The 14,151-nt window shown below is 43.7% G+C and overlaps 1 pseudogene; it reads right to left on the bottom strand.

Moving 5' to 3' along the window:
• LOC129835992 (protein-cysteine N-palmitoyltransferase HHAT-like) overlaps window positions 1-9,477 on the bottom strand; it is a 74,100-nt pseudogene extending 64,623 nt beyond the window's left edge.
• Window positions 9,478-14,151: the final 4,674 nt, after the last annotated feature.

Below are 14,151 nucleotides of genomic sequence, written 5' to 3'. Positions count from 1 at the left end.
GTGGACAGCAGAAGAGGAGTGCTGACCGCCACCGCAGTGAGGCCCCCGTGTTTGTACCGGGGGACAGGGTCTACCCCTCCGCTTGCCCTGCCGGAAGCTGGGGCCGCAGTGTCTGGGGCCCTTCAAAGTCCTGAGGAGGATAAACGAGGTGTGTTATAGGTTACAACTCCCTTCCTATTATCGCATTAACCCCTCATTTCATGTGTCTCTCCTCAGGCCGGTGGTAGCTGGTCCCCTGCAGGACGGTGAGGTTCCGGAGGTCCCTCCGCCCCCTCTGGACATTGAGGGGTCCCGATACGGGCCATTCTGGACTCGAGACGCCGGGTGAGGGGCCTGCAGTACCTCCTGAACTCTCTGCTTCCTGCGCCTGACTTCTCACCCACTACAACTAGGCTACCTGTATTTGACATTGTGTTGTTATTTCGCTGAACACTAGATAGTTTAATTTTATTTTTGACAGTGAGACGAGGCTACTCAGGCGAGAAAAAAAACTCACCCAAATGTATAGCCCTGTTGGAAAATATAAATGAACTGTTTGAAAATGTAAAGATTATTATATATTTTTTTACTTAAAAAATATATATAAATATATATATTTTTTAATGTGAATCACATTTTTATTTGGCGTACCCCCGACAGCATTACATACCCCAGTTTGGGAATAGCTGGTCTAGCCCATTCACCCTGTGAATGGCACACATACGCAATCCATGTCTCAATTGTCTCAAAGCTTAAAATCCTTCTTTAACCTGTCTCCTCCCCTTCATCTACACTGACTGAAGTGGATTTAACAGGTGACATAAATAAGGCATCATAGCTTTCAACTGGATTCACCTGGTCAGTCTATACTATGGAAAGAGCAGGTGTTCTGCTGTCACGTCAGGCCAAACAACGCCATTTACCTGTGACTGTATGTATGATACAGCACTGCCTCGTGTGCCTTATTGCTTAAATAAAGTCATCTTCTTCTAATTGACCATTTTGATGCCAGAGGGCCTGGATATTGTTTTGGGGGCCTTTGTCTGCCCATCTGTAAAATCAAACTAGGAAACAACTGCTGCGGTCTGTGTGACTCACCTGCAGCAGTGGGGCGATGTGGAGGGTGGAGAGAGGGAGAAAGAGAGAGACAGAGAGAGAAAAATAGTGAAGAGGAGGTGTGACTCTCCTGTATCTCCTGCAGTGGGGGGATGTGTAGGATGGAGAGAGGGAGAGAAATAGTGAAAAGGAGGTGTGACTCTCCTGTATCTCCTGCAGTGGGGGGATGTGTAGGATGGAGAGAGGGAGAGAAATAGTGAAGAGGAGGTGTGACTCTCCTGTATCTCCTGCAGTGGGGGGATGTGTAGGATGGAGAGAGGGAGAGAAATAGTGAAGAGGAGGTGTGACTCTCCTGTATCCCCTGCAGTGGGGGGGATGTGTAGGATGGAGAGAGGGAGAGAAATAGTGAAGAGGAGGTGTGACTCTCCTGTATCTCCTGCAGTGGGGGGATGTGTAGGATGGAGAGAGGGAGAGAAATAGTGAAGAGGAGATGTGACTCCTGTATCTCCTGCAGTGGGGGGATGTGTAGGATGGAGAGAGGGAGAGAAATAGTGAAGAGGAGGTGTGACTCTCCTGTATCTCCTGCAGTGGGGGGATGTGTAGGATGGAGAGAGGGAGAGAAATAGTGAAGAGTAGGTGTGACTCTCCTGTATCTCCTGCAGTGGGGGGATGTGTAGGATGGAGAGAGGGAGAGAAATAGTGAAGAGGAGGTGTGACTCTCCTGTATCTCCTGCAGTGGGGGGATGTGGATGGTGGAGAGCAGCAGCAGTAGGGCACTGCACCAGGACAGTGTGGGTTTACGCAGTTGGGCAACAGCCAATGACAGGCCCAGATGGGCCAGGACCACGTCCACTCCTTTAATCCGCAACGCAGGCTGTCATTCTGAACTGGTGGTTAGGGAAAAACAAAAAAAACATAAAAGCTACAATATTTTGGTTCTAAATTGTCTGGGGGGAAAAAATGGGGGGAAAATGAGGTTCCACCTTAGCTGGTATTTTCCTTGTATATTGTACCTTAGGAATGATGAAACTGGCAAGGCTAGAGACCACAGCATTGCCCAACAGAGTCCACAGTAAAAACTTCCTGGCCCAGTGACTCCAGAAACTCCACTCAAAGTATGTGGGGTCCTGTCAAAGACAAATAATTTTACCATAGACAAATAATTTTACCATGAGCCCAGTCTGAAAACGTCATGCCACTTCAATAAAAAAAATATACGCACATTAGGAATGGAGAGAAAAAAATTACGCACCTTGGGAAAAAAATATGAATAAATTGACGCAGCATGGCAAGTCGTGCAATTTGTAGACCCCAGGCCGTAGATGATACTTACCTTTTTATACACACATATTAGAAAGCCTTTCTCCAGCTGGAACTGTCTCTCCAATCCTGGTTCATGTTCTTGGAAAAGAGAGCCTATTTCTCTCTCTCACAATGAGACTGTACAGAGCAATCATTCTGTTTTTATTGCAAAGTTTTGCCAGGTTTGAACAACTCTACTATGAAGTATGAGAAGCTCTGTGGGGAAATATACATTATTAAGGGAATAACACACTATAAAATCAGTCCATCTCATCCACTTTGCTTTCCATGAAGGCATTTTCATGAGAGCTGTGTTGAATCAAATCAAACTTTGTTTGTTGTTTTTGGCCCATGTGACAGGGCCTTAACGTGAAATGCTTACTTTACAAGCCCTTAACCAACAATGCAGTTCAAGAAAGAGTTAAGAAAATATTTACCAAATAAACTAAAGTAAAAAATTATTAAAAAGTAACACAATAAAATAACAATAACGAGGCTGTATACAGGGAGTACCGGTGTCACGTTCCTGACCTGTTTTCTGTTGTTTTGTATGTGTGTGATGGTCAGGGCGTGAGTTTTGGGTGGGCAGTCTATGTTTTCTGTTTCTATGTTGGTTTTGGGTTGCCTGGTATGGCTCTTAATTAGAGGCAGGTGTTTTGCGTTTTCCTCTAATTGAGAGTCATATTAAGGTAGGGTGTTCTCACTGTTTGTTTGTGGGTGATTGTCTTCCGTGTCAGTGTATGTGCGCACCATACGGGACTGTTTCATTGTCGTTAGGTATTTGTAGTCTGTTCCTGTTCGTGCGTTCTTCACGTTGTATGTAAGTTCGTGTCCAGGTCTGTTTACTTCGTTTTGTAAAGTATCAAGTGTTCTTCGTGTGTTTAGTTTCGTCTTGTTTATTAAAATTCATTATGTATTCACAACCCGCTGCATTTTGGTCTTTCGATCCTTCTCTCCTCTCCTCGTTTGAGGAGGAGGATTACGACACCCGTTACAACCGGTACCAAGTCAATGTGTGGGGATACAGGTTAGTCAAGGTAATTTGTACATGTAGGTACGGGTAAAGTGACTATGCATAGATAATAAACCACGAGTAGCAGCAGTGTAAAAACAAGGGGACGGGGGACGGGGGGTCAATGCAAATTGTCCGGATGGCCATTTGATTACTGTTCAGCTCCGGAACTGCTTGCTGTGCGGTAGCAGAGAACAGTCTATGACTTGGGTGACTGGAGTCTTTGACAATTTTATGGGCTTTCCTCTGACACCACCTAGGATATACAGTGAGCACCATAATTCGTTGGACAGTGACCCTTTTTTTGTTATTTTGGTTCTGTACTCTAGCACTTTGAGTTTGAAAGGATACAATGACAATGAGGGTGAAGTGCAGACTGTCAGCTTTAATTTGAGGTTATTTTCATACATATCGGATGAACCGTTTAGAAATTATAGAAGCTTTTGTATATAGTTCCCTCCCATTTTCGGGCATCAAAAAACATAGGACAGTTTAACATAATGTAGAATAAAGTAATCATTGTTAATATTTGGTCGCATACCCTTTGCACGTAATGACTGCTTGAAGTTTGCGATGCATCGACATCACCCAGATGCTGGGTTTCTTCCCTGGTGATGCTCTGTCAGGCCTGTACTGCAGCCATCTTCAGTTCCTGCTTGTTTCGGGGACTTATTGCCTTCAGTCTTCTCTTCAGCATGTAAAATGCATGTTCAATTGGATTCAGATCCGATGATTGACTCGGCCAGTCAAGGATTTTCCACTTTTTGGCCATAAAAAACCCCTTCGTTGCTCTAGCAGTATGTTTAGGGTCATTGTCTTGTTGCATGATGAAGTGTCGTCCAATGAGTTTGGAGGCATTTGGTTTTATCTGAGCAGATAAAATATTTCTGCAGACTTCAGAATTCATTGTTCTACTTCTGTCTGCAGTCACGTCATCGATGAAGACAAGTGAGCCTGTTCCATTGGCAGCCATACAGGCCCAAGCCATAACACCCCCTCCACATGTTTCACGGATGAGGTGGTATGTTTTGGATCATGGGCATGTCTTTTTTTTCTCCACACTTTCCTCCTTCCATCACTCTGGTACATGTTAATCTTTGTCTCATCAGTCCACAATACTTTTTTCCAGAACTCTTGGGGCTCTCTTAGGTGCTTTTTAGCAAACTGTAATTTCGCCTTTCTGTTCTTCAGGCTCATCAGTGATTTGCATCTTGCAGTGTACCCTCTGTAGTCCTGCTGTTTTAGTCTTCTACTTATGGTAGACTTTGACACATCTACACCTACATCTAGGAGTGTTTATGATATGTTGGGCTGTTGTCAGGGGGGTTTTACTTCACCATAGAGAGTATTCTCCGGTCATCCACTACAGTGGTCTTCCTCAGTCTACCGGGTCTTTTGACATTGAGTTCACAGGTTGTTTTTTTCTTGTTAATGATGAACCAAACTGTTGACTTGGGCTGCCCAGGGTTTTTGCAATGTTCCTGATTGATTTACATTTCTAAGCCTTATGACGGCCAGCTTCATTTGCATCGACACCGCTGTCTTCTTCATGTTGTCATGCCCCAACAACAACCTCCAAAGGCAATAGCAAAGTGTAGAATCAATACTATTCATCAAAAGCTCTCCTGCATTCACTAACGACACAAATTAATACACCTGCCTAACGACACACATCTGTGAAGCCAATTCAACAAATACTTGTAGTACCTTAAAATGGGGAAACCATGTACAAAAGGTGCTGTCATTTCTAAACGGTTCATCCAATATGTATGAAAATACCCTTAAATTAAAGTTGACAGTCTGCACTTCACCCTCATTGTCATTGTATCCTTTCAAACTCAAAGTGTTAGAGTGCAGAACTAAAATAAAAAATGGTCACTGTCCAATGAATTATGGTACTCACTATAGGTCCTGGATGGCAGGACGCTTAGCCCCAGTGATGTACTGGACCGTACGCACTACCCTCTGTAGCGCCTTACGGTCAGATGCTGAGCAGTTGCCATACCAGGCGGTGATGCAACCAGTCAGGATGCTCTCCATGGTGCAGCTGTAGAACTTTTTGCGGATCTGGGGACCCATGCCAAATCTTTTCAGTCTCCTGAGGGGGGAGAGGTGTTATTGTGCCCTCTTCACAACTGTCTTGGTGTGTTTGGACCATGATAGTTTGTTGGTGATGTGGACACCAAGGAACTTGAAATTCTCGACCCGCTCCAATACAGCTCCGTCAATGTTAATGGTGGCCTGAGTAGCCTTTTCCTGTAGTCCACGATCATCTCCTTTGTCTTGCTCACGTTGAGGGAGAGGTTGTTGTCCTGGCATCACACTGCCAGGTCTCTGACCTCCTCCCTATAGGCTTTCTCATTGTTGTCGAAACCAGACCTAACACTGTTGTGTCGTCAGCAAACTTAATGATGGTATTGGAGTTGTGCTTGGCCACGCAGTCGTGGGTGAACAGGGAGTACAGGAGGGGACTAAGCACGCCCCCCTGAGGGGCCCCCATGTTGAGGATCAACGTGGCAGACGCGTTGTTGCTTACCCTTACGACCTGGGGGCAGCCCGTCAGGAAGTCCAGGATCCAGTTGCAGAGGGAGGTGTTTAGTCCCAGGGTCCTTAGCTTAATGATGAGCTTTGTGGGCACTATGGTGTTGAACGCTGAGCTGTAGTCAATTAACAGAATTCTCACATAGGTGTTCCTTTTGTCCAGGCAGGAAAGGGCAGTGTGGAGTGCGATTGAGATTGCGTCATCTGTGGATCTGTTGGGGTGGTATGCGAATTGGAGTGGGTCTAGGGCAGTGGTCGCCAACCGGTCGATCACGATCAATCTGCAAGGCATTCCTAGTCGATCACCAAATATTTCTGTAGAAAAGCCAAAGGCTTGCGCTCCTTTTTAAAAATCGTGTTGAGCTGTTGCCGGTAGGTGCACTTGATTCAAAAGTCCCGCGCAAGCCTTTGGCTTTTCTACTTCCGCTCGGGCTACAGCTGCAATGACTGAGTAGCCAAGTATCGATAGCCCTGCGTTTTATTATTATTAAAAGCTCGTCGTGTCGATTTTAAAATTAAGGAATATTTATTTATGTGGTGCGACTCGAGTTTCGCCATCAGGTGGAAGATGGTGTCCCCTCTCTCTGGTCAGTCTCACCGGAGGAAAGGAAGGAGAGAGCAGGGACCGTGAGAGGCGGTTGGGAAAAATAATTTTGAACGTCCAACTCAAAATTCCAAGTCGGAAACTCGGGCATCTTTCTAGAGCTCCAACTTTTCCACCTGAAGATCACTGACGTGGTGATTTGACCTCGTTGACCATCAGATGCAGGTACCATCAGTCCAGTAAAATAAAAAAAGCACATTTTTCAATTCATGCTCCACAGTGGCTTACAAGTGCTAAACCAACTGATCTATTTCGTTATCTAAGCTTGAGTTTTTAAATATAATATGGTCTGATTAACAATATTGGCAGGCCAATCATATAGCCAATATGCTGTGATAATGTATTAGGCCTACTGCCCAAACCTCATTCCTACAAAACTGTTTGTGTGGCTTAATGTAAAAAATTAAAATCTGAGCAGTAGATCTCAACTTGCTTTTTGACTGGGAAAGTGATCTTGACCCAGAAAAGGTTGGTGACCACTGGTCTAGGGTATCCAGGATGATGATGCTGTTGATGTGAGCCATGACCAGCCTTTCAAAGCATTTCATTGCCACCAAACGTGAGTGCTATGGGGCGGTAATCATTTAGGCAGGTTACCTTCGCTTCCTTAGGCACAGGGTCAATGGTGTTCTGCTTGAAACATGTAGGTATTACAGACTCGGTCAAGGTGTAATCATTGTGATGACAACACACCAGCGTCCCCCCTACCATTGTAAATTATACATAGGAGGGGAGGAGTGGGCCCCCACCAACTCTTTCCCCCTACCTAAAATAATTAGGCTTAAATGGGTTTTAATTGACAATTTTGGTCAAAGAGGCGCTGGATGTGGATTTGGGGCCTTTGCGACCCACCTGGAAAATAACTTAGCAATGAGAAACACTGCAACACACAGGGAATCCCTGGGCAGAGCCCAATACTAGCATTCATTCCCTCCTCCTCTTCTCCTTTGCTTCCCTGCTCTGCAATGCAGCATCAGCTTGTTTAGCATTCTTACCTCTATCTCTCTCTTTTTCCACTCTATCGTTCCATGGGGTGAATTGCCTTGTTACCTAAACAAAAGGCATTGCTTCCTGCATAGAAACGCAAAACAGTGAGATGGGCCTGCATCTCTCCCCGGCCCTGCCCATGTAACCCCTTGAATACCAATATTGTCGGCCTAGTTCAGAATGTAAAAATTTAGATAAGAATGGATACAATGAATTATTTTCACCCATCATATTCTGTTCTTCTTTTTGCCTAGGCATTGTGGTATTGTGGAATCGTTACGATATATTTTGTTTTGAGTCCTATGGTTTCATTTGAAACATAACAGGGAGGGACAGTAGTGTGTAGTTGTAGCCCTATGGTATATATCAATCCCAACCGTTCAGATCTCAGAGGGAGTCAACGGTAACAACAGAAATTAAGTGATTTGTAATCATCCCCAGCTCACTTTTCTGCAAGGTGCATGAACCACAGTGCCACAGCCCCACTTAGTGGCTAAACAACACAGTACCACAGCCCCACTTAGTGGCTAAACAACACAGTACCACAGCCCCACTTAGTGGCTAAACAACACAGTGCCACAGCCCCACTTAGTGGCTAAACAACACAGTACCACAGCCCAACTTAGTGGCTTAACAACAACACAATACCACAGCCCCACTTAGTGGCTAAACAACACAATACCACAGCCCCACTTAGTGGCTTAACAACAACACAATACCACAGCCCCACTTAGTGGCAAAACAGCACAGTACCACAGCCCCACTTAGTGGCTTAACAACAACACAGTACCACAGCCCCACTTAGTGGCTAAACAGCACAGTACCACAGCCCCACTTAGTGGCTAAACAACACAGTACCACAGCCCCACTTAGTGGCTAAACAACACAGTACCACAGCCCCACTTAGTGGCTAAACAACACAGTACCACAGCCCCACTTAGTGGCTAAACAACACAGTGCCACAGCCCCAATTAGTGGCTAAACAACAAAATACCACAGCCCAACTTAGTGGCTTAACAACAACACAATACCACAGCCCCACTTAGTGGCTAAACAACACAATACCACAGCCCCACTTAGTGGCTTAACAACAACACAATACCACAGCCCCACTTAGTGGCAAAACAGCACAGTACCACAGACCCACTTAGTGGCTTAACAACAACACAGTACCACAGCCCCACTTAGTGGCTAAACAGCACAGTACCACAGCCCCACTTAGTGGCTAAACAACACAGTACCACAGCCCCACTTAGTGGCTAAACAACACAGTACCACAGCCCCACTTAGTGGCTAAACAACACCGAGCCACAGCCCCACTTAGTGGCTAAACAACACAGTACCACAGCCCAACTTAGTGGCTAAACAACACAGAGCCACAGCCCCACTTAGTGGCAAAACAGCACAGTACCACAGCCCCACTTAGTGGCAAAACAGCACAGTACCACAGCCCCACTTAGTGGCTAAACAACACAGTACCACAGCCCCACTTAGTGGCTTAACAACACAGTACCACAGCCCCACTTAGTGGCAAAACAGCACAGTACCACAGCCCCACTTAGTGGCAAAACAGCACAGTACCACAGCCCCACTTAGTGGCAAAACAGCACAGTACCACAGCCCCACTTAGTGGCTAAACAACACAGTACCACAGCCCCACTTAATGGCTAAACAACACAGAGCCACAGCCCCACTTAGTGGCAAAACTTCACATCACAGCTGAGGCCTCCACTTAGTAATATAGGGCTACAAAGTCTGGTAAGTCAGGTAGGTATCTTGCATACAGCAGACGTTTGCAAATTTAGTGTGAACATTTTTCAACAATGACCCAACTGATAGACTTTTTTACCAAAGAGACTGTCTTAAGACAGGTCGGTCAATGTACTATTAGAGAATATGTGCAGTTGATAGAAGGAGTAGATGTGAGAGCCAAGAGAGAGAACCCAGTATGCACAGATCTCAGCAACACAGCAAAGGTTGAGCTCTGTTTGGCCATCAGTACCAAGACTGGAGCGACCCTGGTGAAGAGTAAGTGAGAGACATTAGATGTTTCAGCCATTTTATAGGCCCACACATCTGTTCCTCACAAACAACAAATAGAGGACCATTCTGATTCCATGAGAGCAACATTACATTCCCTACTTTTCTCTCCAATATGTTTTGAAGTTACAGGATACGTGTAGCCTATTTCTTAAATTAAGTTGACGCATCATTTTTTACAGTCTCCTATGACAACAACAACATAAACAATGGTGTAGACTATTTATATGACCTGGTTATAAGGTTATGGCTATTTAAGTAATTTATATGTATGTCAGTTGTATTTAGGTTTTGTCATATTTTTCAGGTGGTAGGCCTATATACAGTTGAAGTCGGAAGTTTACACACACTTAGATTGGAGTCATTAAAACTCTTCAACCACTCCACAAATGTCTTGTTAACGAACTACAGTTTTGGCAAGTCGGTTAGGACATCTACTTTGTGCATGACACAAGTAATTTTTCTAACAATTGTTAACAGACAGATTATTTCACTCATAATTCACTGTATCACAATTCCAGTGGGTCAGAAGTTTACATACGCTAAGTTGACTGTGCCTTTAAACAGCTTGGAAAATTCCAGAAAATTATGTCATGGCTTAAGAAGCTTCTGATAGGCTAATTGACATCATTTGAGTCAATTGGAGGTGTACCTGTGGATGTATTTCAAGGCCTACCCTCAAACTCAGTGCCTCTTTGCTTGATATCATGGGAAAATCAAATTAAATCCGCCAAGACATCAGAAAATAATTGTAGACCTCCACAAGTCTGGTTCATACTTGGGAGCAATTTCCAAACGCCTGAAGGTACCACGTTCATCTATACAAATAATAGTACGCAAGTATAAACACCATGGGACCACGCAGCCGTCATGCCGCTCAGGAAGGAGACGCGTTGTGTCTCCATGAGATGAACGTACTTTGGTGCGAAAAGTGCAAATCAATCCCAGAACAACAGCAAAGGACCTTGTGAAGATGCTGGAGGAAACATGCACAAAAGTATCTATATCCACAGTAAAACGAGTCCTATATCAACATAACCTGAAAGGCCGCTCAGCAAGGAAGAAGCCACTGCTCCAAAACCGCCGTAAAAAAGACAGACTACGGTTTGCAACTGCACATGGGGTCAAAGATTGTACTTTTGAAGAAATGTCCTCTGGTTTGATGAAACAAAAATAGAACTGTTTGGCCATAATGAACATCGTTATGTTTTGGAGGAAAAAGGGGAGGCTTGCAAGCCGAAGAACACCATCCCAGTCGTGAAGCACGGGAGTGGCAGCATCATGTTGTGGGGTGCTTTGCTGCAGGAGGGACTGGTGCACTTCACAAAATAGATGGCATCATGAGGGAGGAAGATTTTGTGGATATATTGAAGCAACATCTCAAGACATCAGTCAGGAAGTTAAAGCTTGGTCGCAAATGGGTCTTCCAAATGGACAATGAGCCCAAGCATACTTCCAAAGTTGTGTCAAAATAGCTTAAGGACAACAAAGTCAAGGCATTGGAGTGGCCATCACAAAGCCCTGACCTCAATCCTATAGAAAATTTGTGGGCAGAACTGAAAAAGCGTGTGCGAGCAAGGAGGCCTACAAACCTGACTCAGTTACACCAGCTCTGTCAGGAGGAATAGGACAAAATTCACCCAACTTATTGTGGGAAGCTTGTGGAAGGCTACCCAAAACTTTTGACCCAAGTTAAACAATTTAAAGGCAATGCTACCAAATACAAATTGGGTGTATGTTAACTTCTGACCCACTGGGAATGTGATGCAAGAAATAAAAGCTGAAATAAATCATTCTCTCTACTATTATTCTGACATTTCACATTCTTAAAATAACTTTTACTGCCTCAGAAACCCGGATCCGGGAGCACCCCCCCCCCCCCCCCCCCCCCCCCCCCCCCCCCCCGACTGACTAGCATCACAAGTAAATTGTAGCTTCTAAATATCATTAAATCACAAGTCCAAGACACCTAATGAAAGATACAGATCTTGTGAATAAAGCCACCATTTCAGATTTTTAAAATGTTTTACAGGGAAGACAAAATATGTAAATCTATTAGCTAACCACGTTAGCAAAAGACACCATTTTTCTTTGTCCACCATTTTTTCTCAACACCAGTAGCTATCACCAATTCGGCCAAATAAAGATATTGATAGCCACTAACCAAGAAAAAACCTCATCAGATGACAGTCTGATAACATATTTATGGTATAGGATAGGTTTTGTTAGAAAAACGTGCATATTTCAGGTATAAATCATAGTTTACAATTGCACCCACCATCACAACTCGACTAGAATAAATACACAGAGCAACGTGTATTACCTAATTACTAATCATAAAACATTTCTTAAAAATACACAGCTCACAGCAATGGAAAGACACAGATCTTGTGAATTCAGACAATATTTCAGATGTTCTAAGTGTTTTACAGCGAAAACACAATAAATCGTTATATTAGCATACCACATGTGCAAACGTTACCAGAGCATTGATTCTAGCCAAAGAGAGCGATAACGTAATCATCGCCAAAATATATTAATTTTTTCACTAACCTTCTCAGAATTCTTCAGATGACACTCCTGTAACATCATATTACAACATACATATAGAGTTTGTTCGAAAATGTGCATATTTAGCCACCAAAATCATGGTTAGACAATGAGAAAAGTAGCCCAGCTGGTCAGAAAATGTCGTGCGCCATATTAGACAGTGATCTAGTCTTATACATAAATACTCATAAACTTGACAAAAAAATACAAGGTGGACAGCGATTGATAGACAATTTAATTCTTAATACAATCGCTGAATTACATTTTTTAAATTATCCTTACTTTTCAATACAGGTTGCGCCAAGCGAAGCTATACCAAACAAAATGGCGGCATAAGCGTTTAACATTTTTCGACAGAAACATGATTTATCATCATAAATTGTTCTTACTATGAGCTGTTCTTCCATCAGAATCTTGGGCAATGTATCCTTTCTTGGGTCTAATCTTCTTTTGGTCGAAAGATGTCCTCTTGTCTGTCGAAATGCCCACTAACGTTCGACCGGGACCCCGAAACGTGCCCGGCGCTTCAAAGTGCACCACAAAGCAATGCCTCAAAATCGCACTAAACGGATATAAATTGCTATAAAACGGTTCAAATTAACTACCTTATGATGTTGTTAGCACCTATAACGAGTAAAAACATGACCGGAGAAACATTACTGGCTAAACAACAGGTTGGAAGGAGGCGAGTCCGAAGTCCTTCGTGCGTCAGGCGCAGGCAGCAAAAGGAAGCTACTTCCGGTATTTGGTGTTTTATACAGGCCCTGATTGCGCAATCGACTCCATTCAAAGCGTCACCACGTACTGACATCCAAAGGAAGACGTAGGCAGTGTCTGTTTCTCCATAGCATTTACAGGGACATTACAACCGACCTGGGATCAGGGGCCAAGATGTCTGAAATCTGACTCCCTGTCATGAAAAGTGCTGTAGAAGGAGTTCTGTTTCACTCAGAGACAAAATTCCAACGGCTATAGAAACTAGAGAGTGTTTTCTATCCAATAATAATAATAATATGCATATTGTACGAGCAAGAATTGAGTACTAGGCAGTTTAATCTGTAGAGCAAATTATGCCAATGCGAAACAGCACCCCCTATAGTGGCAAGAAGATAAAGTGGTGATCCTAACTGACCTAAGACAGGGAATTTTTTAGATTAAATGTCAGGAATTGTGAAACACTGAGTTTAAATGTATTTGGCTAAAGTGTATGTTAACTCCCGACTTCGACTGTATATTTCATGCATTACTTGAAATTAGTAGACATCTAACAGACTGTGCCTTTAAATAGTCTAGTGAAACATCCAACTAATTTTGTGCCAGAGGTGGGATGGGGAATAGTGAGTGAGGACCACGTTAGGAGGAAACAGACTACATATTGTGGCAAAGCTTGGACCCCGTTAATGACTGATCGTATTTCAGACATTTGGAATAAGATGAGAAAAAGAGCTCTGACGAAGGCCTTGAGGCAGATGCATAAAGCGTATTAAAGAGTAGTGATAGTAGCACGAGCAGAGTCTGGGTTTCTTATTTTTTCTCATCTTGTTCAACTGTTGCCATGCACCTGCAAAAAGGGATGGCTCAGATGTGCGAGTGCCCTATGAATTTTGAGAAACAGGGAATAAAAAGCCCACATCTATGTGTTCGCGTGTGCAGTACATGAAGTACATTGGAAATGAACCGATTTCAGAAGTTTAGTCTACTCGTTTGACATTGTTTACACTGTATCAATGCCTCTATGTGCGAGTCTGACTAAGGCACAAATAGTCCTACAGCTGGTTACAGAGGCCTATTGGTTAAAACAGAGATACACAACCGTGCTACTCACATGCGTTATACAACAAACAAATACATTGCATCTTCTGCCTTGTCTGCACAGTGAACACCGCTACCACAGATAGATGTGACGCTTCCTTGTGAAATGGTCGAACCACTCAGGATTCAGGAAATATCTGCCCACATGTTCCGTGGTGCTTATTCCCAATACTTTTGATTGGCTATGTTGTAGACTTGGACTTGGAGACTGTGATATTGTTTCATTACAATGACCTTCATGAATGAATTCTGTGTCCAAAAAAATGCA

The sequence above is a fragment of the Salvelinus fontinalis genome, chromosome 37 (assembly GCF_029448725.1).
Source record: "Salvelinus fontinalis isolate EN_2023a chromosome 37, ASM2944872v1, whole genome shotgun sequence".
NCBI classification, from domain to species: Eukaryota; Metazoa; Chordata; class Actinopteri; order Salmoniformes; family Salmonidae; genus Salvelinus; species Salvelinus fontinalis.
Note: the sequence above shows the minus strand (reverse complement) of the source record. Positions and strands in the feature narration are given on the sequence as shown.